This window comes from Myodes glareolus, chromosome 21 (assembly GCF_982192425.1).
Source record: "Myodes glareolus chromosome 21, mMyoGla1.1, whole genome shotgun sequence".
In the NCBI taxonomy this organism is placed as follows: domain Eukaryota; kingdom Metazoa; phylum Chordata; class Mammalia; order Rodentia; family Cricetidae; genus Myodes; species Myodes glareolus.
The window spans coordinates 664317-688936 of NC_142046.1; positions in this window are offsets into that span (position 1 = coordinate 664317).

Genomic DNA, 24620 nt, shown 5'->3' on the forward strand with positions numbered 1-24620 from the left:
CATGTGAGTTTCTTCCTAATGTTTGCAAGTAGCTTAATGCACTATCAAAGGAAAGTGATTTTCTCTGAAAGGACAGCATTTAGAAAGTGAGGCAATACTCCATTCACTTCGCACAGTGAATTGAAGTGTTGGAACAGACTGCTTCTCTTTCAGAGAAACACATGTGAGTTTCTTCCTAATGCTTGCAAGTAGCTTAAGGCACTTTCAAAGGAAAGTGATTTTCTCTGAAAGGACAGCATTTAGAAAGTGAAGCAACACTCCATTCACTTCGCACAGTGAATTGAAGTGTTGGAACAGACTGCTTCTCTTTCAGAGAAACGCATGTGAGTTTCTGGTGAATGCTTGTAAGTAGCTTAAGGCACTTTCAAAGGAAAGTGATTTTCTCTGAAAGGACAGCATTTAGAACGTGAGGCAACACTCTATTCACTTCACACAGTGAATTGAAGTGTTGGAACAGACTGCTTCTCTTTCAGAGAAATGCATGTGAGTTTCTTCCTAATGCTTGCAAGTAGCTTAAGGCACTATCAAAGGAAAGTGATTTTCTCTGAAAGGACAGCATTTAGAAAGTGAAGCAACACTCCATTCACTTCGCACAGTGTATTGAAGTGTTGGAACAGACTGCTTCTCTTTCAGAGAAACACATGTGAGTTTCTTCCTAATGCTTGCAAGTAGCTTAAGGCACTTTCAAAGGAAAGTGATTTTCTCTGAAAGGACAGCATTTAGAAAGTGAAGCAACAATCCATGCACTTCGCACAGTGAATTGAAGTGTTGGAACCGACTGCTTCTCTTTCAGAGAAACGCATGTGAGTTTCTGGTGAATGCTTGTAAGTAGCTTAAGGCACTTTCAAAGGACAGTGATTTTCTCTGAAAGGACAGCATTTAGAAAGTGAAGCAACACTCGATTCAGTTCGTGCAGTGAATTGAAGTGTTGGAACAGAGTGCTTCTCTTTGATATAAACGCATTAGTGTTTCTTGTGAATGCTTGTAAGTTGCTTAAGGCACTTTCAAAGGAAAGTGATTTTCTCTGAAAGGACATAATTAAGAAAGTGAAGCAACATTCCATTCACTTCGCACAGTGAATTGAAGTGTTGGAACAGACTGCTTCTCTTTCAGAGAAATGCATGTGAGTTTCTGTTGAATGCTTGTAAGTAGCTTAAGGCACTTTCAAAGGAAAGTGATTTTCTCTGAAAGGACAGCATTTAGAAAGTGAAGCAACACTCCATTCACTTCGCACAGTGAATTGAAGTGTTGGAACAGTCTGCTTCTCTTTCAGAGAAACGCATGTGAGTTTCTTCCTAATGCTTGCAAGTAGCTTAAGGCACTTTCAAAGGAAAGTGATTTTCTCTGAAAGGACAGCATTTAGAAAGTGAAGCAACACTCCATTCCATTCGTGCAGTGAATTGAAGTGTTGGAACAGACTGCTTCTCTTTCAGAGAAACGCATGTGAGTTTCTGGTGAATGCTTGTAAGTAGTTTAAGGCACTTTCAAAGGAAAGTGATTTTCTCTGAAAGGACAGAATTTAGAAAGTGATGCAACACTCCATTCACTTCGCACAGTGAATTGAAGTGTTGGAACAGACTGCTTCTCTTTCATAGAAACGCATTAGTGTTTCTTGTGAATGCTTGCAAATTGCTTAAGGCACTTTCAAAGGAAAGTGATTTTCTCTGAAAGGACAGCATTTAAAACTGAAACACAACTCCATTCACTTCGCACAGTGAATTGAAGTGTTGGAACACACTGCGTCTCTTTAAGAGAAACGCATGTGAGTTTTTTGTGAATGCTTGAAAGTAGTTTAAGGCACTTTCAAAGGAAAGTGATTTTCTCTGAAAGGACAGCATTTAGAAAGTGAAGCAACACTCCATTCACTTCGCACAGTGAATTGAAGTGTTGGAACAGACTGCTTCTCTTTCAGAGAAACGCATGTGAGTTTCTGGTGAATGCTTGTAAGTAGCTTAAGGCACTTTCAAAGGAAAGTGATTTTCTCTGAAAGGACAGCATTTAGAACGTGAGGCAACACTCTATTCACTTCACACAGTGAATTGAAGTGTTGGAACAGACTGCTTCTCTTTCAGAGAAATGCATGTGAGTTTCTTCCTAATGTTTGCAAGTAGCTTAATGCACTATCAAAGGAAAGTGATTTTCTCTGAAAGGACAGCATTTAGAAAGTGAGGCAATACTCCATTCACTTCGCACAGTGAATTGAAGTGTTGGAACAGACTGCTTCTCTTTCAGAGAAACACATGTGAGTTTCTTCCTAATGCTTGCAAGTAGCTTAAGGCACTTTCAAAGGAAAGTGATTTTCTCTGAAAGGACAGCATTTAGAAAGTGAAGCAACACTCCATTCACTTCGCACAGTGAATTGAAGTGTTGGAACAGACTGCTTCTCTTTCAGAGAAACGCATGTGAGTTTCTGGTGAATGCTTGTAAGTAGCTTAAGGCACTTTCAAAGGAAAGTGATTTTCTCTGAAAGGACAGCATTTAGAACGTGAGGCAACACTCTATTCACTTCACACAGTGAATTGAAGTGTTGGAACAGACTGCTTCTCTTTCAGAGAAATGCATGTGAGTTTCTTCCTAATGCTTGCAAGTAGCTTAAGGCACTTTCAAAGGAAAGTGATTTTCTCTGAAAGGACAGCATTTAGAAAGTGAAGCAACACTCCATTCACTTCGCACAGTGTATTGAAGTGTTGGAACAGACTGCTTCTCTTTCAGAGAAACACATGTGAGTTTCTTCCTAATGCTTGCAAGTAGCTTAAGGCACTTTCAAAGGAAAGTGATTTTCTCTGAAAGGACAGCATTTAGAAAGTGAAGCAACACTTCATTCCCTTCGTGCAGTGAATTGAAGTGTTGGAACAGAGTGCTTCTCTTTCATATAAACGCATTAGTGTTTCTTGTGAATGCTTGCAAGTTGCTTAAGGCACTTTCAAAGGAAAGTGATTTTCTCTGAAAGGACATAATTTAGAAAGTGAAGCAACACTCCATTCACTTCGCACAGTGAATTGAAGTGTTGGAACAGACTGCTTCTCTTTCAGAGAAATGCATGTGAGTTTCTGTTGAATGCTTGTAAGCAGCTTAAGGTACTTTCAAAGGAAAGTGATTTTCTCTGAAAGGACAGCATTTAGAAAGTGAAGCAACACTCCATTCACTTCGCACATTGAATTGAAGTGTTGGAGCAGACTGCTTCTCTTTCAGAGAAACGCATGTGAGTTTCTGGTGAATGCTTGTAAGTAGCTTAAGGCACTTTCAAAGGAAAGTGATTTTCTCTGAAAGGACAGCATTTAGAAAGTGAGGCAACACTCCATTCACTTCACACAGTGAATTGAAGTGTTGGAACAGACTGCTTCTCTTTCAGAGAAACGCATGTGAGTTTCTTCCTAATGCTTGCAAGTAGCTTAAGGCACTTTAAAAGGAAAGTGATTTTCTCTGAAAGGACAGCATTTAGAAAGTGAAGCAACACTCCATTCACTTCGCACAGTGAATTGAAGTGTTGGAACAGACTGCTTCTCTTTCAAAGAAACGCATGAGTTTCTGGTGAATGCTTGTAAGTAGCTTAAGGCACTTTCAAAGGAAAGTGATTTTCTCTGAAAGGACAGCATTTAGAAAGTGAAGCAACTCTCCATTCACTTCGCACAGTGAAATGAAGTGTTGGAACAGACTGCTTCTCTTTCAGAGAAATTCATGTGAGTTTAAGTTGAATGCTTGTAAGTAGCTTAAGGCACTTTCAAAGGAAAGTGTTTTTCTCTGAAATGACAGCATTTAGAAAGTGAAGCAACACTCCATTCACTTCGCAGAGTGAATTGAAGTTTTGGAACAGACTGCTTCTCTTTCAGAGAAACGCATGTGAGTTTCTGGTGAATGCTTGTAAGTAGCTTAAGGCACTTTCAAAGGAAAGTGATTTTCTCTGAAAGGACAGCATTTAGAAAGTGAAGCAACACTCCATTCACTTTGCACAGTGAATTGAAGTGTTGGAACAGACTGCTTCTCTTTCAGAGAAATGCATGTGAGTTTCTGTTGAATGCTTTTAAGCAGCTTAAGGCACTTTCAAAGGAAAGTGATTTTCTCTGAAAGGACAGCATTTAGAAAGTGAAGTAACACTCCATTCACTTCGCACATTGAATTGAAGTGTTGGAACAGACTGCTTCTCTTTCAGAGAAACGCATGTGAGTTTCTGGTGAATGCTTGTAAGTAGCTTAAGGCACTTTCAAAGGAAAGTGATTTTCTCTGAAAGGACAGCATTTAGAAAGTGAGGCAACACTCCATTCACTTCACACAGTGAATTGAAGTGTTGGAACAGACTGCTTCTCTTTCAGAGAAACGCATGTGAGTTTCTTCCTAATGCTTGCAAGTAGCTTAAGGCACTTTAAAAGGAAAGTGATTTTCTCTGAAAGGACAGCATTTAGAAAGTGAAGCAACACTCCATTCACTTCGCACAGTGAATTGAAGTGTTGGAACAGACTGCTTCTCTTTCAGAGAAACGCATGTGAGTTTCTGGTGAATGCTTGTAAGTAGCTTAAGGCACTTTCAAAGGAAAGTGATTTTCTCTGAAATGACAGCATTTAGAAAGTGAAGCAACACTCCATTCACTTCGCACAGTGAATTGAAGTGTTGGAACAGACTGCTTCTCTTTCAGAGAAACGCATGTGAGTTTCTGGTGAATGCTTGTAAGTAGCTTAAGGCACTTTCAAAGGAAAGTGATTTTCTCTGAAAGGACAGCATTTAGAAAGTGAAGCAACACTCCATTCCCTTCGTGCAGTGAATTGAAGTGTTGGAACAGAGTGCTTCTCTTTCATATAAACGCATTAGTGTTTCATGTGAATGCTTGCAAGTTGCTTAAGGCACTTTCAAAGGAAAGTGATTTTATCTGAAAGGACATAATTTAGAAAGTGAAGCAACACTCCATTCACTTCGCACAGTGAATTGAAGTGTTGGAACAGACTGCTTCTCTTTCAGAGAAATGCATGTGAGTTTCTGTTGAATGCTTGTAAGCAGCTTAAGGCACTTTCAAAGGAAAGTGATTTTCTCTGAAAGGACAGCATTTAGAAAGTGAAGCAACACTCCATTCACTTCGCACAGTGAATTGAAGTGTTGGAACAGACTGCTTCTCTTTCAGAGAAACGCATGTGAGTTTCTGGTGAATGCTTGTAAGTAGCTTAAGGCACTTTCAAAGGAAAGTGATTTTCTCTGAAATGACAGCATTTAGAAAGTGAAGCAACACTCCATTCACTTCGCACAGTGAATTGAAGTGTTGGAACAGACTGCTTCTCTTTCAGAGAAATTCATGTGAGTTTAAGTTGAATGCTTGTAAGTAGCTTAAGGCACTTTCAAAGGAAAGTGATTTTCTCTGAAAGGACAGCATTTAGAAAGTGAAGCAACACTCCATTCACTTCGCAGAGTGAATTGAAGTGTTGGAACAGACTGCTTCTCTTTCAGAGAAACGCATGTGAGTTTCTGGTGAATGCTTGTAAGTAGCTTAAGGCACTTTCAAAGGAAAGTGATTTTCTCTGAAAGGACAGCATTTAGAAAGTGAAGCAACACTCCATTCACTTCGCACAGTGAATTGAAGTGTTGGAACAGACTGCTTCTCTTTCAGAGAAACGCATGGGAGTTTCTGGTGAATGCTTGTAAGTAGCTTAATGCACTTTCAAAGGAAAGTGATTTTCTCTGAAAGGACAGCATTTAGAAACTGAAGCAACACTCCATTCACTTCGCACAGTGAATTGAAGTGTTGGAACAGACTGCTTCTCTTTCAGAGAAACGCATGTGAGTTTCTTCCTAATGCTTGTAAGTAGCTTAAGGCACTTTCAAAGGAAAGTGATCTTCTCTGAAAGGACAGCATTTAGAAAGTGAAGCAACACTCAATTCCCTTCGTGCAGTGAATTGAAGTGTTGGAACAGACTGCTTCTCTTTCACAGAAACGCATTAGTGTTTCTTGTGAATGCTTGCAAATTGCTTAAGACACTTTCAAAGGAAAGTGATTTTCTCTGAAAGGACAGCATTTAGAAACTGAAGCACAACTCCATTCACTTCGCACAGTGAATTGAAGTGTTGGAACACACTGCTTCTCTTTAAGAGAAACGCATGTGAGTTTTTGGTGAATGCTTGAAAGTAGGTTAAGGTACTTTCAAAGGAAAGTGATTTTCTCTGAAAGGACAGCATTTAGAAAGTGAAGCAACAATCCATGCACTTCGCACAGTGAATTGAAGTGTTGGAACAGACTGCTTCTCTTTCAGAGAAATGCATGTGAGTTTCTTCCTAATGCTTGCAAGTAGCTTAAGGCACTATCAAAGGAAAGTGATTTTCTCTGAAAGGACAGCATTTAGAAAGTGAAGCAACACTCCATTCACTTCGCACAGTGAATTGAAGTGTTGGAACAGACTGCTTCTCTTTCAGAGAAACACATGTGAGTTTCTTCCTAATGCTTGCAAGTAGCTTAAGGCACTTTCAAAGGAAAGTGATTTTCTCTGAAAGGACAGCATTTAGAAAGTGAAGCAACAATCCATGCACTTCGCACAGTGAATTGAAGTGTTGGAACAGACTGCTTCTCTTTCAGAGAAACGCATGTGAGTTTCTGGTGAATGCTTGTAAGTAGCTTAAGGCACTTTCAAAGGACAGTGATTTTCTCTGAAAGGACAGCATTTAGAAAGTGAAGCAACACTCCATTCCCTTCGTGCAGTGAATTGAAGTGTTGGAACAGAGTGCTTCTCTTTCATATAAACGCATTAGTGTTTCTTGTGAATGCTTGCAAGTTGCTTAAGGCACTTTCAAAGGAAAGTGATTTTCTCTGAAAGGACATAATTTAGAAAGTGAAGCAACACTCCATTCACTTCGCACAGTGAATTGAAGTGTTGGAACAGACTGCTTCTCTTTCAGAGAAATGCATGTGAGTTTCTGTTGAATGCTTGTAAGCAGCTTAAGGCACTTTCAAAGGAAAGTGATTTTCTCTGAAAGGACAGCATTTAGAAAGTGAAGCAACACTCCATTCACTTCGCACAGTGAATTGAAGTGTTGGAACAGACTGCTTCTCTTTCAGAGAAACGCATGTGAGTTTCTGGTGAATGCTTGTAAGTAGCTTAAGGCACTTTCAAAGGAAAGTGATTTTCTCTGAAAGGACAGCATTTAGAAAGTGAGGCAACACTCCATTCACTTCACACAGTGAATTGAAGTGTTGGAACAGACTGCTTCTCTTTCAGAGAAACGCATGTGAGTTTCTTCCTAATGCTTGCAAGTAGCTTAAGGCACTTTCAAAGGAAAGTGATTTTCTCTGAAAGGACAGCATTTAGAAAGTGAAGCAACACTCCATTCACTTCGCACAGTGAATTGAAGTGTTGGAACAGACTGCTTCTCTTTCAGAGAAACGCATGAGTTTCTGGTGAATGCTTGCAAGTAGCTTAAGGCACTTTCAAAGGAAAGTGATTTTCTCTGAAAGGACAGCATTTAGAAAGTGAAGCAACTCTCCATTCACTTCGCACAGTGAATTGAAGTGTTGGAACAGACTGCTTCTCTTTCAGAGAAATTCATGTGAGTTTAAGTTGAATGCTTGTAAGTAGCTTAAGGCACTTTCAAAGGAAAGTGATTTTCTCTGAAAGGACAGCATTTAGAAAGTGAAGAAACACTCCATTCACTTCGCAGAGTGAATTGAAGTTTTGGAACAGACTGCTTCTCTTTCAGAGAAACGCATGTGAGTTTCTGGTGAATGCTTGTAAGTAGCTTAAGGCACTTTCAAAGGAAAGTGAATTTCTCTGAAAGGACAGCATTTAGAAAGTGAAACAACACTCCATTCACTTCGCACAGTGAATTGAAGTGTTGGAACAGACTGCTTCTCTTTCAGAGAAACGCATGTGAGTTTCTGGTGAATGCTTGTAAGTAGCTTAAGGCACTTTCAAAGGAAAGTGATTTTCTCTGAAAGGACAGCATTTAGAAAGTGAAGCAACACTCCATTCACTTCGCACAGTGAATTGAAGTGTTGGAACAGACTGCTTCTCTTTCAGATAAACGCATGTGAGTTTTTTGTGAATGCTTGAAAGTAGTTTAAGGCACTTTCAAAGGAAAGTGATTTTCTCTGAAAGGACAGAATTTAGAAAGTGATGCAACACTCCATTCACTTCGCACAGTGAATTGAAGTGTTGGAACAGACTGCTTCTCTTTCAGAGAAACGCATGTGAGTTTCTTCCTAATGCTTGTAAGTAGCTTAAGGCACTTTCAAAGGAAAGTGATTTTTTCTGAAAGGACAGCATTTAGAAAGTGAAGCAACACTCAATTGCCTTCGTGCAGTGAATTGAAGTGTTGGAACAGAGTGCTTCTCTTTCATAGAAACACATTAGTGTTTCTTGTGAATGCTTGCAAATTGCTTAAGGCACTTTCAAAGGAAAGTGATTTTCTCTGAAAGGACAGCATTTAGAAACTGAAGCACAACTCCATTCACTTCGCACAGTGAATTGAAGTGTTGGAACACACTGCTTCTCTTTAAGAGAAACGCATGTGAGTTTTTTGTGAATGCTTGAAAGTAGCTTAAGGCACTTTCAAAGGAAAGTGATTTTCTCTGAAAGGACAGCATTTAGAAAGTGAAGCAACAATCCATGCACTTCGCACAGTTAATTAAAGTGTTGGAACCGACTGCTTCTCTTTCAGAGAAACGCATGTGAGTTTCTGGTGAATGCTTGTAAGTAGCTTAAGGCACTTTCAAAGGACAGTGATTTTCTCTGAAAGGACAGCATTTAGAAAGTGAAGCAACACTCCATTCCCTTCGTGCAGTGAATTGAAGTGTTGGAACAGAGTGCTTCTCTTTCATATAAACGCATTAGTGTTTCTTGTGAATGCTTGCAAGTTGCTTAAGGCACTTTGAAAGGAAAGTGATTTTCTCTGAAAGGACATAATTGAGAAAGTGAAGCAACACTCCATTCACTTCGCACAGTGAATTGAAGTGTTGGAACAGACTGCTTCTCTTTCAGAGAAACGCATGAGTTTCTGGTGAATGCTTGTAAGTAGCTTAAGGCACTTTCAAAGGAAAGTGATTTTCTCTGAAAGGACAGCATTTAGAAAGTGAAGCAACACTCCATTCACTTCGCACAGTGAATTGAAGTGTTGGAACAGACTGCTTCTCTTTCAGAGAAATTCATGTGAGTTTAAGTTGAATGCTTGTAAGTAGCTTAAGGCACTTTCAAAGGAAAGTGATTTTCTCTGAAAGGACAGCATTTAGAAAGTAAAGCAACACTCCATTCACTTCGCAGAGTGAATTGAAGTTTTGGAACAGACTGCTTCTCTTTCAGAGAAACGCATGTGAGTTTCTGGTGAATGCTTGTAAGTAGCTTAAGGCACTTTCAAAGGAAAGTGATTTTCTCTGAAAGGACAGCATTTAGAAAGTGAAGCAACACTCCATTCACTTCGCACAGTGAATTGAAGTGTTGGAACAGACTGCTTCTCTTTCAGAGAAACGCATGAGTTTCTGGTGAATGCTTGTAAGTAGCTTAAGGCACTTTCAAAGGACAGTGATTTTCTCTGAAAGGACAGCATTTAGAAAGTGAAGCAACACTCCATTCCCTTCGTGCAGTGAATTGAAGTGTTGGAACAGAGTGCTTCTCTTTCATATAAACGCATTAGTGTTTCATGTGAATGCTTGCAAGTTGCTTAAGGCACTTTCAAAGGAAAGTGATTTTATCTGAAAGGACATAATTTAGAAAGTGAAGCAACACTCCATTCACTTCGCACAGTGAATTGAAGTGTTGGAACAGACTGCTTCTCTTTCAGAGAAATGCATGTGAGTTTCTGTTGAATGCTTGTAAGCAGCTTAAGGCACTTTCAAAGGAAAGTGATTTTCTCTGAAAGGACAGCATTTAGAAAGTGAAGCAACACTCCATTCACTTCGCACAGTGAATTGAAGTGTTGGAACAGACTGCTTCTCTTTCAGAGAAACGCATGTGAGTTTCTGGTGAATGCTTGTAAGTAGCTTAAGGCACTTTCAAAGGAAAGTGATTTTCTCTGAAATGACAGCATTTAGAAAGTGAAGCAACACTCCATTCACTTCGCACAGTGAATTGAAGTGTTGGAACAGACTGCTTCTCTTTCAGAGAAATTCATGTGAGTTTAAGTTGAATGCTTGTAAGTAGCTTAAGGCACTTTCAAAGGAAAGTGATTTTCTCTGAAAGGACAGCATTTAGAAAGTGAAGCAACACTCCATTCACTTCGCAGAGTGAATTGAAGTGTTGGAACAGACTGCTTCTCTTTCAGAGAAACGCATGTGAGTTTCTGGTGAATGCTTGTAAGTAGCTTAAGGCACTTTCAAAGGAAAGTGATTTTCTCTGAAAGGACAGCATTTAGAAAGTGAAGCAACACTCCATTCACTTCGCACAGTGAATTGAAGTGTTGGAACAGACTGCTTCTCTTTCAGAGAAACGCATGGGAGTTTCTGGTGAATGCTTGTAAGTAGCTTAATGCACTTTCAAAGGAAAGTGATTTTCTCTGAAAGGACAGCATTTAGAAACTGAAGCAACACTCCATTCACTTCGCACAGTGAATTGAAGTGTTGGAACAGACTGCTTCTCTTTCAGAGAAATTCATGTGAGTTTAAGTTGAATGCTTGTAAGTAGCTTAAGGCACTTTCAAAGGAAAGTGATTTTCTCTGAAAGGACAGCATTTAGAAAGTAAAGCAACACTCCATTCACTTCGCAGAGTGAATTGAAGTTTTGGAACAGACTGCTTCTCTTTCAGAGAAACGCATGTGAGTTTCTGGTGAATGCTTGTAAGTAGCTTAAGGCACTTTCAAAGGAAAGTGATTTTCTCTGAAAGGACAGCATTTAGAAAGTGAAGCAACACTCCATTCACTTCGCACAGTGAATTGAAGTGTTGGAACAGACTGCTTCTCTTTCAGAGAAACGCATGAGTTTCTGGTGAATGCTTGTAAGTAGCTTAAGGCACTTTCAAAGGACAGTGATTTTCTCTGAAAGGACAGCATTTAGAAAGTGAAGCAACACTCCATTCCCTTCGTGCAGTGAATTGAAGTGTTGGAACAGAGTGCTTCTCTTTCATATAAACGCATTAGTGTTTCATGTGAATGCTTGCAAGTTGCTTAAGGCACTTTCAAAGGAAAGTGATTTTATCTGAAAGGACATAATTTAGAAAGTGAAGCAACACTCCATTCACTTCGCACAGTGAATTGAAGTGTTGGAACAGACTGCTTCTCTTTCAGAGAAATGCATGTGAGTTTCTGTTGAATGCTTGTAAGCAGCTTAAGGCACTTTCAAAGGAAAGTGATTTTCTCTGAAAGGACAGCATTTAGAAAGTGAAGCAACACTCCATTCACTTCGCACAGTGAATTGAAGTGTTGGAACAGACTGCTTCTCTTTCAGAGAAACGCATGTGAGTTTCTGGTGAATGCTTGTAAGTAGCTTAAGGCACTTTCAAAGGAAAGTGATTTTCTCTGAAATGACAGCATTTAGAAAGTGAAGCAACACTCCATTCACTTCGCACAGTGAATTGAAGTGTTGGAACAGACTGCTTCTCTTTCAGAGAAATTCATGTGAGTTTAAGTTGAATGCTTGTAAGTAGCTTAAGGCACTTTCAAAGGAAAGTGATTTTCTCTGAAAGGACAGCATTTAGAAAGTGAAGCAACACTCCATTCACTTCGCAGAGTGAATTGAAGTGTTGGAACAGACTGCTTCTCTTTCAGAGAAACGCATGTGAGTTTCTGGTGAATGCTTGTAAGTAGCTTAAGGCACTTTCAAAGGAAAGTGATTTTCTCTGAAAGGACAGCATTTAGAAAGTGAAGCAACACTCCATTCACTTCGCACAGTGAATTGAAGTGTTGGAACAGACTGCTTCTCTTTCAGAGAAACGCATGGGAGTTTCTGGTGAATGCTTGTAAGTAGCTTAATGCACTTTCAAAGGAAAGTGATTTTCTCTGAAAGGACAGCATTTAGAAACTGAAGCAACACTCCATTCACTTCGCACAGTGAATTGAAGTGTTGGAACAGACTGCTTCTCTTTCAGAGAAACGCATGTGAGTTTCTTCCTAATGCTTGTAAGTAGCTTAAGGCACTTTCAAAGGAAAGTGATCTTCTCTGAAAGGACAGCATTTAGAAAGTGAAGCAACACTCAATTCCCTTCGTGCAGTGAATTGAAGTGTTGGAACAGACTGCTTCTCTTTCACAGAAACGCATTAGTGTTTCTTGTGAATGCTTGCAAATTGCTTAAGACACTTTCAAAGGAAAGTGATTTTCTCTGAAAGGACAGCATTTAGAAACTGAAGCACAACTCCATTCACTTCGCACAGTGAATTGAAGTGTTGGAACACACTGCTTCTCTTTAAGAGAAACGCATGTGAGTTTTTGGTGAATGCTTGAAAGTAGGTTAAGGTACTTTCAAAGGAAAGTGATTTTCTCTGAAAGGACAGCATTTAGAAAGTGAAGCAACAATCCATGCACTTCGCACAGTGAATTGAAGTGTTGGAACAGACTGCTTCTCTTTCAGAGAAATGCATGTGAGTTTCTTCCTAATGCTTGCAAGTAGCTTAAGGCACTATCAAAGGAAAGTGATTTTCTCTGAAAGGACAGCATTTAGAAAGTGAAGCAACACTCCATTCACTTCGCACAGTGAATTGAAGTGTTGGAACAGACTGCTTCTCTTTCAGAGAAACACATGTGAGTTTCTTCCTAATGCTTGCAAGTAGCTTAAGGCACTTTCAAAGGAAAGTGATTTTCTCTGAAAGGACAGCATTTAGAAAGTGAAGCAACAATCCATGCACTTCGCACAGTGAATTGAAGTGTTGGAACAGACTGCTTCTCTTTCAGAGAAACGCATGTGAGTTTCTGGTGAATGCTTGTAAGTAGCTTAAGGCACTTTCAAAGGACAGTGATTTTCTCTGAAAGGACAGCATTTAGAAAGTGAAGCAACACTCCATTCCCTTCGTGCAGTGAATTGAAGTGTTGGAACAGAGTGCTTCTCTTTCATATAAACGCATTAGTGTTTCTTGTGAATGCTTGCAAGTTGCTTAAGGCACTTTCAAAGGAAAGTGATTTTCTCTGAAAGGACATAATTTAGAAAGTGAAGCAACACTCCATTCACTTCGCACAGTGAATTGAAGTGTTGGAACAGACTGCTTCTCTTTCAGAGAAATGCATGTGAGTTTCTGTTGAATGCTTGTAAGCAGCTTAAGGCACTTTCAAAGGAAAGTGATTTTCTCTGAAAGGACAGCATTTAGAAAGTGAAGCAACACTCCATTCACTTCGCACAGTGAATTGAAGTGTTGGAACAGACTGCTTCTCTTTCAGAGAAACGCATGTGAGTTTCTGGTGAATGCTTGTAAGTAGCTTAAGGCACTTTCAAAGGAAAGTGATTTTCTCTGAAAGGACAGCATTTAGAAAGTGAGGCAACACTCCATTCACTTCACACAGTGAATTGAAGTGTTGGAACAGACTGCTTCTCTTTCAGAGAAACGCATGTGAGTTTCTTCCTAATGCTTGCAAGTAGCTTAAGGCACTTTCAAAGGAAAGTGATTTTCTCTGAAAGGACAGCATTTAGAAAGTGAAGCAACACTCCATTCACTTCGCACAGTGAATTGAAGTGTTGGAACAGACTGCTTCTCTTTCAGAGAAACGCATGAGTTTCTGGTGAATGCTTGCAAGTAGCTTAAGGCACTTTCAAAGGAAAGTGATTTTCTCTGAAAGGACAGCATTTAGAAAGTGAAGCAACTCTCCATTCACTTCGCACAGTGAATTGAAGTGTTGGAACAGACTGCTTCTCTTTCAGAGAAATTCATGTGAGTTTAAGTTGAATGCTTGTAAGTAGCTTAAGGCACTTTCAAAGGAAAGTGATTTTCTCTGAAAGGACAGCATTTAGAAAGTGAAGAAACACTCCATTCACTTCGCAGAGTGAATTGAAGTTTTGGAACAGACTGCTTCTCTCAGAGAAACGCATGTGAGTTTCTGGTGAATGCTTGTAAGTAGCTTAAGGCACTTTCAAAGGAAAGTGAATTTCTCTGAAAGGACAGCATTTAGAAAGTGAAACAACACTCCATTCACTTCGCACAGTGAATTGAAGTGTTGGAACAGACTGCTTCTCTTTCAGAGAAACGCATGTGAGTTTCTGGTGAATGCTTGTAAGTAGCTTAAGGCACTTTCAAAGGAAAGTGATTTTCTCTGAAAGGACAGCATTTAGAAAGTGAAGCAACACTCCATTCACTTCGCACAGTGAATTGAAGTGTTGGAACAGACTGCTTCTCTTTCAGATAAACGCATGTGAGTTTTTTGTGAATGCTTGAAAGTAGTTTAAGGCACTTTCAAAGGAAAGTGATTTTCTCTGAAAGGACAGAATTTAGAAAGTGATGCAACACTCCATTCACTTCGCACAGTGAATTGAAGTGTTGGAACAGACTGCTTCTCTTTCAGAGAAACGCATGTGAGTTTCTTCCTAATGCTTGTAAGTAGCTTAAGGCACTTTCAAAGGAAAGTGATTTTTTCTGAAAGGACAGCATTTAGAAAGTGAAGCAACACTCAATTCCCTTCGTGCAGTGAATTGAAGTGTTGGAACAGAGTGCTTCTCTTTCATAGAAACACATTAGTGTTTCTTGTGAATGCTTGCAAATTGCTTAAGGCACTTTCAAAGGAAAGTGATTTTCTCTGAAAGGACAGCATTTAGAAACTGAAGCACAACTCCATTCACTTCGCACAGTGAATTGAAGTGTTGGAACACACTGCTTCTCTTTAAGAGAAACGCATGTGAGTTTTTTGTGAATGCTTGAAAGTAGCTTAAGGCACTTTCAAAGGAAAGTGATTTTCTCTGAAAGGACAGCATTTAGAAAGTGAAGCAACAATCCATGCACTTCGCACAGTTAATTAAAGTGTTGGAACCGACTGCTTCTCTTTCAGAGAAACGCATGTGAGTTTCTGGTGAATGCTTGTAAGTAGCTTAAGGCACTTTCAAAGGACAGTGATTTTCTCTGAAAGGACAGCATTTAGAAAGTGAAGCAACACTCCATTCCCTTCGTGCAGTGAATTGAAGTGTTGGAACAGAGTGCTTCTCTTTCATATAAACGCATTAGTGTTTCTTGTGAATGCTTGCAAGTTGCTTAAGGCACTTTGAAAGGAAAGTGATTTTCTCTGAAAGGACATAATTGAGAAAGTGAAGCAACACTCCATTCACTTCGCACAGTGAATTGAAGTGTTGGAACAGACTGCTTCTCTTTCAGAGAAACGCATGAGTTTCTGGTGAATGCTTGTAAGTAGCTTAAGGCACTTTCAAAGGAAAGTGATTTTCTCTGAAAGGACAGCATTTAGAAAGTGAAGCAACACTCCATTCACTTCGCACAGTGAATTGAAGTGTTGGAACAGACTGCTTCTCTTTCAGAGAAATTCATGTGAGTTTAAGTTGAATGCTTGTAAGTAGCTTAAGGCACTTTCAAAGGAAAGTGATTTTCTCTGAAAGGACAGCATTTAGAAAGTAAAGCAACACTCCATTCACTTCGCAGAGTGAATTGAAGTTTTGGAACAGACTGCTTCTCTTTCAGAGAAACGCATGTGAGTTTCTGGTGAATGCTTGTAAGTAGCTTAAGGCACTTTCAAAGGAAAGTGATTTTCTCTGAAAGGACAGCATTTAGAAAGTGAAGCAACACTCCATTCACTTCGCACAGTGAATTGAAGTGTTGGAACAGACTGCTTCTCTTTCAGAGAAACGCATGTGAGTTTCTTCCTAATGCTTGTAAGTAGCTTAAGGCACTTTCAAAGGAAAGTGATTTTCTCTGAAAGGACAGCATTTAGAAACTGAAGCAACACTCCATTCACTTCGCACAGTGAATTGAAGTGTTGGAACAGACTGCTTCTCTTTCAGAGAAACGCATGTGAGTTTCTTGTGAATTATTGCAAGTCGCTTAAGGCACTTTCAAAGGAAAGTGATTTTCTCTGAAAGGACAGCATTTAGAAACTGAAGCAACACTCCATTCACTTCGCACAGTGAATTGAAGTGTTGGAACACACTACTTCTCTTTAAGAGAAACGCATGTGACTTTTTTGTGAATGCTTGAAAGTAGTTTAAGGCACTTTCAAAGGAAAGTGATTTTCTCTGAAAGGACATAATTTAGAAAGTGATGCAACACTCCATTCACTTCGCACAGTGAATTGAAGTGTTGGAACAGACTGCTTCTCTTTCAGAGAAACGCATGTGAGTTTCTGGTGAATGCTTGTAAGTAGCTTAAGGCACTTTCAAAGGAAAGTGATTTTCTCTGAAAGGACAGCATTTAGAAAGTGAGGCAACACTCCATTCACTTCACACAGTGAATTTAAGTGTTGGAACAGACTGCTTCTCTTTCAGAGAAACGCATGTGAGTTTCTTCCTAATGCTTGCAAGTAGCTTAAGGCACTTTAAAAGGAAAGTGATTTTCTCTGAAAGGACAGCATTTAGAAAGTGAAGCAACACTCCATTCACTTCGCACAGTGAATTGAAGTGTTGGAACAGACTGCTTCTCTTTCAGAGAAACGCATGAGTTTCTGGTGAATGCTTGTAAGTAGCTTAAGGCACTTTCAAAGGAAAGTGATTTTCTCTGAAAGGACAGCATTTAGAAAGTGAAGCAACTCTCCATTCACTTCGCACAGTGAATTGAAGTGTTGGAACAGACTGCTTCTCTTTCAGAGAAACGAATGAGTTTCTGGTGAATGCTTGTAAGTAGCTTAAGGCACTTTCAAAGGAAAGTGATTTTCTCTGAAAGGACAGCATTTAGAAAGTGAAGCAACACTCCATTCACTTCGCAGAGTGAATTGAAGTTTTGGAACAGACTGCTTCTCTTTCAGAGAAACGCATGTGAGTTTCTGTTGAATGCTTGTAAGTAGCTTAAGGCTCTTTCAAAGGAAAGTGATTTTCTATGAAAGGACAGCATTTAGAAAGTAAAGCAACACTCCATTCCCTTCGCGCAATGAATTGAAGTGTTGGAACAGACTGCTTCTCTTTCATAGAAACGCATTAGTGTTTCTTGGGAATGCTTGCAAGTAGCTTAAGGCACTTTCAAAGGAAATTGATTTTCTCTGAAAGGACAGCATTTAGAAAGTGAAGCAACACTCCATTCACTTCGCACAGTGAATTGAAGTGTTGGAACAGACTGCTTCTCTTTCAGAGAAACGCATGTGAGTTTCTTCCTAATGCTTGTAAGTAGCTTAAGGCACTTTCAAAGGAAAGTGATTTTCTCTGAAAGGACAGCATTTAGAAAGTGAAGCAACACTCCATTCACTTCGCACAGTGAATTGAAGTGTTGGAACAGACTGCTTCTCTTTCAGAGAAACGCATGTGAGTTTCTTGTGAATTATTGCAAGTTGCTTAAGGCACTTTCAAAGGAAAGTGATTTTCTCTGAAAGGACAGCATTTAGAAACTGAAGCAACACTCCATTCACTTCGCACAGTGAATTGAAGTGTTGGAACACACTACTTCTCTTTAAGAGAAACGCATGTGACTTTTTTGTGAATGCTTGAAAGTAGTTTAAGGCACTTTCAAAGGAAAGTGATTTTCTCTGAAAGGACATAATTTAGAAAGTGATGCAACACTCCATTCACTTCGCACAGTGAATTGAAGTGTTGGAACAGACTGCTTCTCTTTCAGAGAAACGCATGTGAGTTTCTGGTGAATGCTTGTAAGTAGCTTAAGGCACTTTCAAAGGAAAGTGATTTTCTCTGAAAGGACAGCATTTAGAAAATGAGGCAACACTCCATTCACTTCACACAGTGAATTTAAGTGTTGGAACAGACTGCTTCTCTTTCAGAGAAACGCATGTGAGTTTCTTCCTAATGCTTGCAAGTAGCTTAAGGCACTTTAAAAGGAAAGTGATTTTCTCTGAAAGGACAGCATTTAGAAAGTGAAGCAACACTCCATTCACTTCGCACAGTGAATTGAAGTGTTGGAACAGACTGCTTCTCTTTCAGAGAAACGCATGAGTTTCTGGTGAATGCTTGTAAGTAGCTTAAGGCACTTTCAAAGGAAAGTGATTTTCTCTGAAAGGACAGCATTTAGAAAGTGAAGCAACTCTCCATTCACTTCACACAGTGAATTGAAGTGTTGGAACAGACTGCTTCTCTTTCAGAGAAATTCATGTGAGTTTAAGTTGAATGCTTGTAAGTAGCTTAAGGCACTTTCAAAGGAAAGTGATTTTCTCTGAAAGGACAGCATTTAGAAAGTGAAGCAACACTCCATTCACTTCGCAGAGTGAATTGAAGTTTTGGAACAGACTGCTTCTCTTTCAGAGCAACGCATGTTAGTTTCTGTTGAATGCTTGTAAGTAGCTTAAGGCTCTTTCAAAGGAAAGTGATTTTCTATGAAAGGACAGCATTTAGAAAGTAAAGCAACACTCCATTCCCTTCGCGCAATGAATTGAAGTGTTGGAACAGACTGCTTCTCTTTCATAGAAACGCATTAGTGTTTCTTGGGAATGCTTGCAAGTAGCTTAAGGCACTTTCAATGGAAATTGATTTTCTCTGAAAGGACAGCATTTAGATAGTGAAGCAACACTCCATTCACTTCGCACAGTGAATTGAAGTGTTGGAACAGACTGCTTCTCTTTCAGAGAAACGCATGTGAGTTTCTTGTGAATTCTTGCAAGTTGCTTAAGGCACTTTCAAAGGAAAGTGATTTTCTCTGAAAGGACAGCATTTAGAAACTGAAGCAACACTCCATTCACTTCGCACTGTGAATTGAAGTGTTGGAACAGACTGCTTCTCTTTCAGAGAAACGCATGTGTGTTTCTTCCTAATGCTTGCAAGTAGCTTAAGGCACTTTCAAAGGAAAGTGATTTTCTCTGAAAGGACAGCATTTAGAAAGTGAAGCAACACTCCATTCACTTCGCACAGTGAATTGAAGTGTTGGAACAGTCTGCTTCTCTTTCAGAGAAACGCATGTGAGTTTCTGGTGAATGCTTGTAAGTAGCTTAAGGCACTTTCAAAGGAAAGTGATTTTCACTGAAAGGACAACATTTAGAAAGTGAAGCAACACTCCATTCACTTCGCACAGTGAATTGAAGTGTTGGAACAGACTGCTTCTCTTTCAGAGAAACGCATGTGAGTTTCTGGTGAATGCTTGTAAGTAGCTTAAGGCACTTTCAAAGGAAAGTGATTTTCTCTGAAAGGACAGCATTTAGAAAGTGAAGCAACACTCCATTCACTTCGCACAGTGAATTGAAGTGTTGGAACAGACTGCTTCTCTTTCAGAGAAATGCATGTGAGTTTAAGTTGAATGCTTGTAAGTAGCTTAAGGCACTTTCAAAGGAAAGTGATTTTCTCTGAAAGGACAGCATTTAGAAAGTGAAGTAACACTCCATTCACTTCGCACAGTGAATTGAAGTGTTGGAACAGACTGCTTCTCTTTCAGAGAAACGCATGTGAGTTTCTGGTGAATGCTTGCAAGTTGCTTAAGGCACTTTCAAAGAAAGTGATTTTCTCTGAAAGGACAGCATTTAGAAAGTGAGGCAACAATCCATTCACTTCACACAGTGAATTGAAGTGTTGGAACAGTCTGCTTCTCTTTCAGAGAAACGCATGTGAGTTTCTTCCTAATGCTTGCAAGTAGCTTAAGGCACTTTCAAAGGAAAGTGATTTTCTCTGAAAGGACAGCATTTAGAAAGTGAAGCAACACTCCATTCACTTCGCACAGTGAATTGAAGTGTTGGAACAGACTGCTTCTCTTTAAGAGAAACGCATGTGAGTTTTTTGTGAATGCTTGTAAGTAGCTTAAGGCACTTTCAAAGGAAAGTGATTTTCTCTGAAAGGACAGCATTTAGAAAGTGAAGCAACACTCAATTCACTTTGTACAGTGAATTTAAGTGTTGGAACAGACTGCTTCTCTTTCAGAGAAACGCATGTGAGTTTCTGTTGAATGCTTGTAAGTAGCTTAAGGCTCTTTCAAAGGAAAGTGATTTTCTATGAAAGGACAGCATTTAGAAAGTAAAGCAACACTCCATTCCCTTCGCGCAATGAATTGAAGTGTTGGAACAGACAGCTTCTCTTTCAGAGAAACGCATGTGAGTTTCTTCCTAATGCTTGCAAGTAGCTTAAGGCACTTTCAAAAGAAAGTGATTTTCTCTGAAAGGACAGCATTTAGAAAGTGAAGTAACACTCCATTCACTTCGCACAGTGAATTGAAGTGTTGGAACAGACTGCTTCTCTTTCAGAGAAACGCATGTGAGTTTCTGGTGAATGCTTGCAAGTTGCTTAAGGCACTTTCAAAGGAAAGTGATTTTCTCTGAAAGGACAGCATTTAGAAAGTGAAGCAACACTCAATTCACTTTGTACAGTGAATTGAAGTGTTGGAACAGACTGCATCTCTTTCAGAGAAATGCATGTGAGTTTCTGTTGAATGCTTGTAAGTAGCTTAAGGCTCTTTCAAAGGAAAGTGATTTTCTATGAAAGGACAGCATTTAGAAAGTAAAGCAACACTCCATTCCCTTCGCGCAATGAATTGAAGTGTTGGAACAGACTGCTTCTCTTTCATAGAAACGCATCAGTGTTTCTTGGGAATGCTTGCAAGTAGCTTAAGGCACTTTCAAAGGAAATTGATTTTCTCTGAAAGGACAGCATTTAGATAGTGAAGCAACACTCCATTCACTTTGCGCAGTGAATTGAAGTGTTGGAACAGACTGCTTCTCTTTCAGAGAAACGCATGTGAGTTTCTGGTGAATGCTTGTAAGTAGCTTAAGGCACTTTCAAAGGAAAGTGATTTTCTCTGAAAGGACAGCATTTAGAAAGTGAGGCAACACTCCATTCACTTCACACAGTGAATTTAAGTGTTGGAACAGACTGCTTCTCTTTCAGAGAAACGCATGTGAGTTTCTTCCTAATGCTTGCAAGTAGCTTAAGGCACTTTAAAAGGAAAGTGATTTTCTCTGAAAGGACAGCATTTAGAAAGTGAAGCAACACTCCATTCACTTCGCACAGTGAATTGAAGTGTTGGAACAGACTGCTTCTCTTTCAGAGAAACGCATGTGAGTTTCTTGTGAATTATTGCAAGTCGCTTAAGGCACTTTCAAAGGAAAGTGATTTTCTCTGAAAGGACAGCATTTAGAAACTGAAGCAACACTCCATTCACTTCGCACAGTGAATTGAAGTGTTGGAACACACTGCTTCTCTTTAAAAGAAACGCATGTGAGTTTTTTGTGAATGCTTGAAAGTAGTTTAAGGCACTTTCAAAGGAAAGTGATTTTCTCTGAAAGGACAGAATTTAGAAAGTGATGCAACACTCCATTCACTTCGCACAGTGAATTGAAGTGTTGGAACAGACTGCTTCTCTTTCAGAGAAACGCATGTGAGTTTCTTCCTAATGCTTGTAAGTAGCTTAAGGCACTTTCAAAGGAAAGTGATTTTCTCTGAAAGGACAGCATTTAGAAAGTGAAGCAACACTCAATTCCCTTCGTGCAGTGAATTGAAGTGTTGGAACAGAGTGCTTCTCTTTCATAGAAACGCATTAGTGTTTCTTGTGAATGCTTGCAAATTGCTTAAGGCACTTTCAAAGGAAAGTGATTTTCTCTGAAAGGACAGCATTTAGAAACTGAAGCAACACTCCATTCACTTCGCACAGTGAATTGAAGTGTTGGAACACACTGCTTCTCTTTAAGAGAAACGCATGTGAGTTTTTTGTGAATGCTTGAAAGTAGCTTAAGGCACTTTCAAAGAAGAGTGATTTTCTCTGAAAGGACAGCATTTAGAAAGTGAAGCAACACTCCATTCACTTCGCACAGTGAATTGAAGTGTTGGAACAGACTGCTTCTCTTTCAGAGAAACGCATGTGAGTTTCTTCCTAATGCTTGTAAGTAGCTTAAGGCACTTTCAAAGGAAAGTGATTTTCTCTGAAAGGACAGCATTTAGAAACTGAAGCAACACTCCATTCACTTCGCACAGTGAATTAAAGTGTTGGAACAGACTGCTTCTCTTTCAGAGAAACGCATGTGAGTTTCTTGTGAATTATTGCAAGTCGCTTAAGGCACTTTCAAAGGAAAGTGATTTTCTCTGAAAGGACAGCATTTAGAAACTGAAGCAACACTCCATTCACTTCGCACAGTGAATTGAAGTGTTGGAACACACTACATCTCTTTAAGAGAAACGCATGTGAGTTTTTTGTGAATGCTTGAAAGTAGTTTAAGGCACTTTGAAAGGAAAGTGATTTTCTCTGAAAGGACATAATTTAGAAAGTGATGCAACACTCCATTCACTTCGCACAGTGAATTGAAGTGTTGGAACAGACTGCTTCTCTTTCAGAGAAACGCATGTGAGTTTCTTCCTAATGCTTGTAAGTAGCTTAAGGCACTTTCAAAGGAAAGTGATTTTCTCTGAAAGGACAGCATTTAGAAAGTGAAGCAACACTCAATTCCCTTCGTGCAGTGAATTGAAGTGTTGGAACAGAGTGCTTCTCTTTCATAGAAACGCATTAGTGTTTCTTGTGAATGCTTGCAAATTGCTTAAGTCACTTTCAAAGGAAAGTGATTTTCTCTGAAAGGACAGCATTTAGTAACTGAAGCAACACTCCATTCACTTCGCACAGTGAATTGAAGTGTTGGAACAGACTGCTTCTCTTTCAGAGAAACGCATGTGAGTTTCTTGTGAATTATTGCAAGTCGCTTAAGGCACTTTCAAAGGAAAGTGATTTTCTCTGAAAGGACAGCATTTAGAAAGTGAAGCAACACTCCATTCCCTTCGTGCAGTGAATTGAAGTGTTGGAACAGAGTGCTTCTCTTTCAGAGAAATGCATGTGAGTTTCTGTTGAATGCTTGTAAGTAGCTTAAGGCTCTTTCAAAGGAAAGTGATTTTCTATGAAAGGACAGCATTTAGAAAGTAAAGCAACACTCCATTCCCTTCGCGCAATGAATTGAAGTGTTGGAACAGACTGCTTCTCTTTCAGAGAAACGCATGTGAGTTTCTTCCTAATGCTTGCAAGTAGCTTAAGGCACTTTCAAAGGAAAGTGATTTTCTCTGAAAGGACAGCATTTAGAAAGTGAAGCAACACTCCATTCACTTCGCACAGTGAATTGAAGTGTTGGAACAGTCTGCTTCTCTTTCAGAGAAACGCATGTGAATTTCTTCCTAATGCTTGCAAGTAGCTTAAGGCACTTTCAAAGGAAAGTGATTTTCTCTGAAAGGACAGCATTTAGAAAGTGAAGCAACACTCCATTCACTTCGCACAGTGAATTGAAGTGTTGGAACAGACTGCTTCTCTTTCAGAGAAACGCATGTGAGTTTCTGGTGAATGCTTGTAAGTAGCTTAAGGCACTTTCAAAGGAAAGTGATTTTCTCTGAAAGGACAGCATTTAGAAAGTGAAGCAACACTCCATTCACTTCGCACAGTGAATTGAAGTGTTGGAACAGACTGCTTCTCTTTCAGAGAGACGCATGTGAGTTTCTTCCTAATGCTTGTAAGTAGCTTAAGGCACTTTCAAAGGAAAGTGATTTTCTCTGAAAGGACAGCATTTAGAAACTGAAGCAACACTCCATTCACTTCGCACAGTGAATTGAAGTGTTGGAACAGACTGCTTCTCTTTCAGAGAAACGCATGTGAGTTTCTTGTGAATTATTGCAAGTCGCTTAAGGCACTTTCAAAGGAAAGTGATTTTCTCTGAAAGGACAGCATTTAGAAACTGAAGCAGCACTCCATTCACTTCGCACAGTGAATTGAAGTGTTGGAACACACTACTTCTCTTTAAGAGAAACGCATGTGAGTTTTTTGTGAATGCTTGAAAGTAGTTTAAGGCACTTTCAAAGGAAAGTGATTTTCTCTGAAAGGACATAATTTAGAAAGTGATGCAACTCCATTCACTTCGCACAGTGAATTGAAGTGTTGGAACAGACTGCTTCTCTTTCAGAGAAACGCATGTGAGTTTCTTCCTAATGCTTGTAAGTAGCTTAAGGCACTTTCAAAGGAAAGTGATTTTCTCTGAAAGGACAGCATTTAGAAAGTGAAGCAACACTCAATTCCCTTCGTGCAGTGAATTGAAGTGTTGGAACAGAGTGCTTCTCTTTCATAGAAACGCATTAGTGTTTCTTGTGAATGCTTGCAAATTGCTTAAGGCACTTTCAAAGGAAAGTGATTTTCTCTGAAAGGACAGCATTTAGAAACTGAAGCAACACTCCCTTCACTTCGCACAGTGAATTGAAGTGTTGGAACAGACTGCTTCTCTTTCAGAGAAACGCATTAGTGTTTCTTGTGAATGCTTGCAAGTTGCTTAAGGCACTTTCAAAGGAAAGTGATTTTCTCTGAAAGGACAGCATTTAGAAAAGAAGCAACACTCAATTCACTTTGTACAGTGAATTGAAGTGTTGGAACAGACTGCATCTCTTTCAGAGAAATGCATGTGAGTTTCTGTTGAATGCTTGTAAGTAGCTTAAGGCTCTTTCAAAGGAAAGTGATTTTCTATGAAAGGACAGCATTTAGAAAGTAAAGCAACACTCCATTCCCTTCGCGCAATGAATTGAAGTGTTGGAACAGACTGCTTCTCTTTCATAGAAACGCATCAGTGTTTCTTGGGAATGCTTGCAAGTAGCTTAAGGCACTTTCAAAGGAAATTGATTTTCTCTGAAAGGACAGCATTTAGATAGTGAAGCAACACTCCATTCACTTCGCGCAGTGAATTGAAGTGTTGGAACAGATTGCTTCTCTTTCAGAGAAACGCATGTGA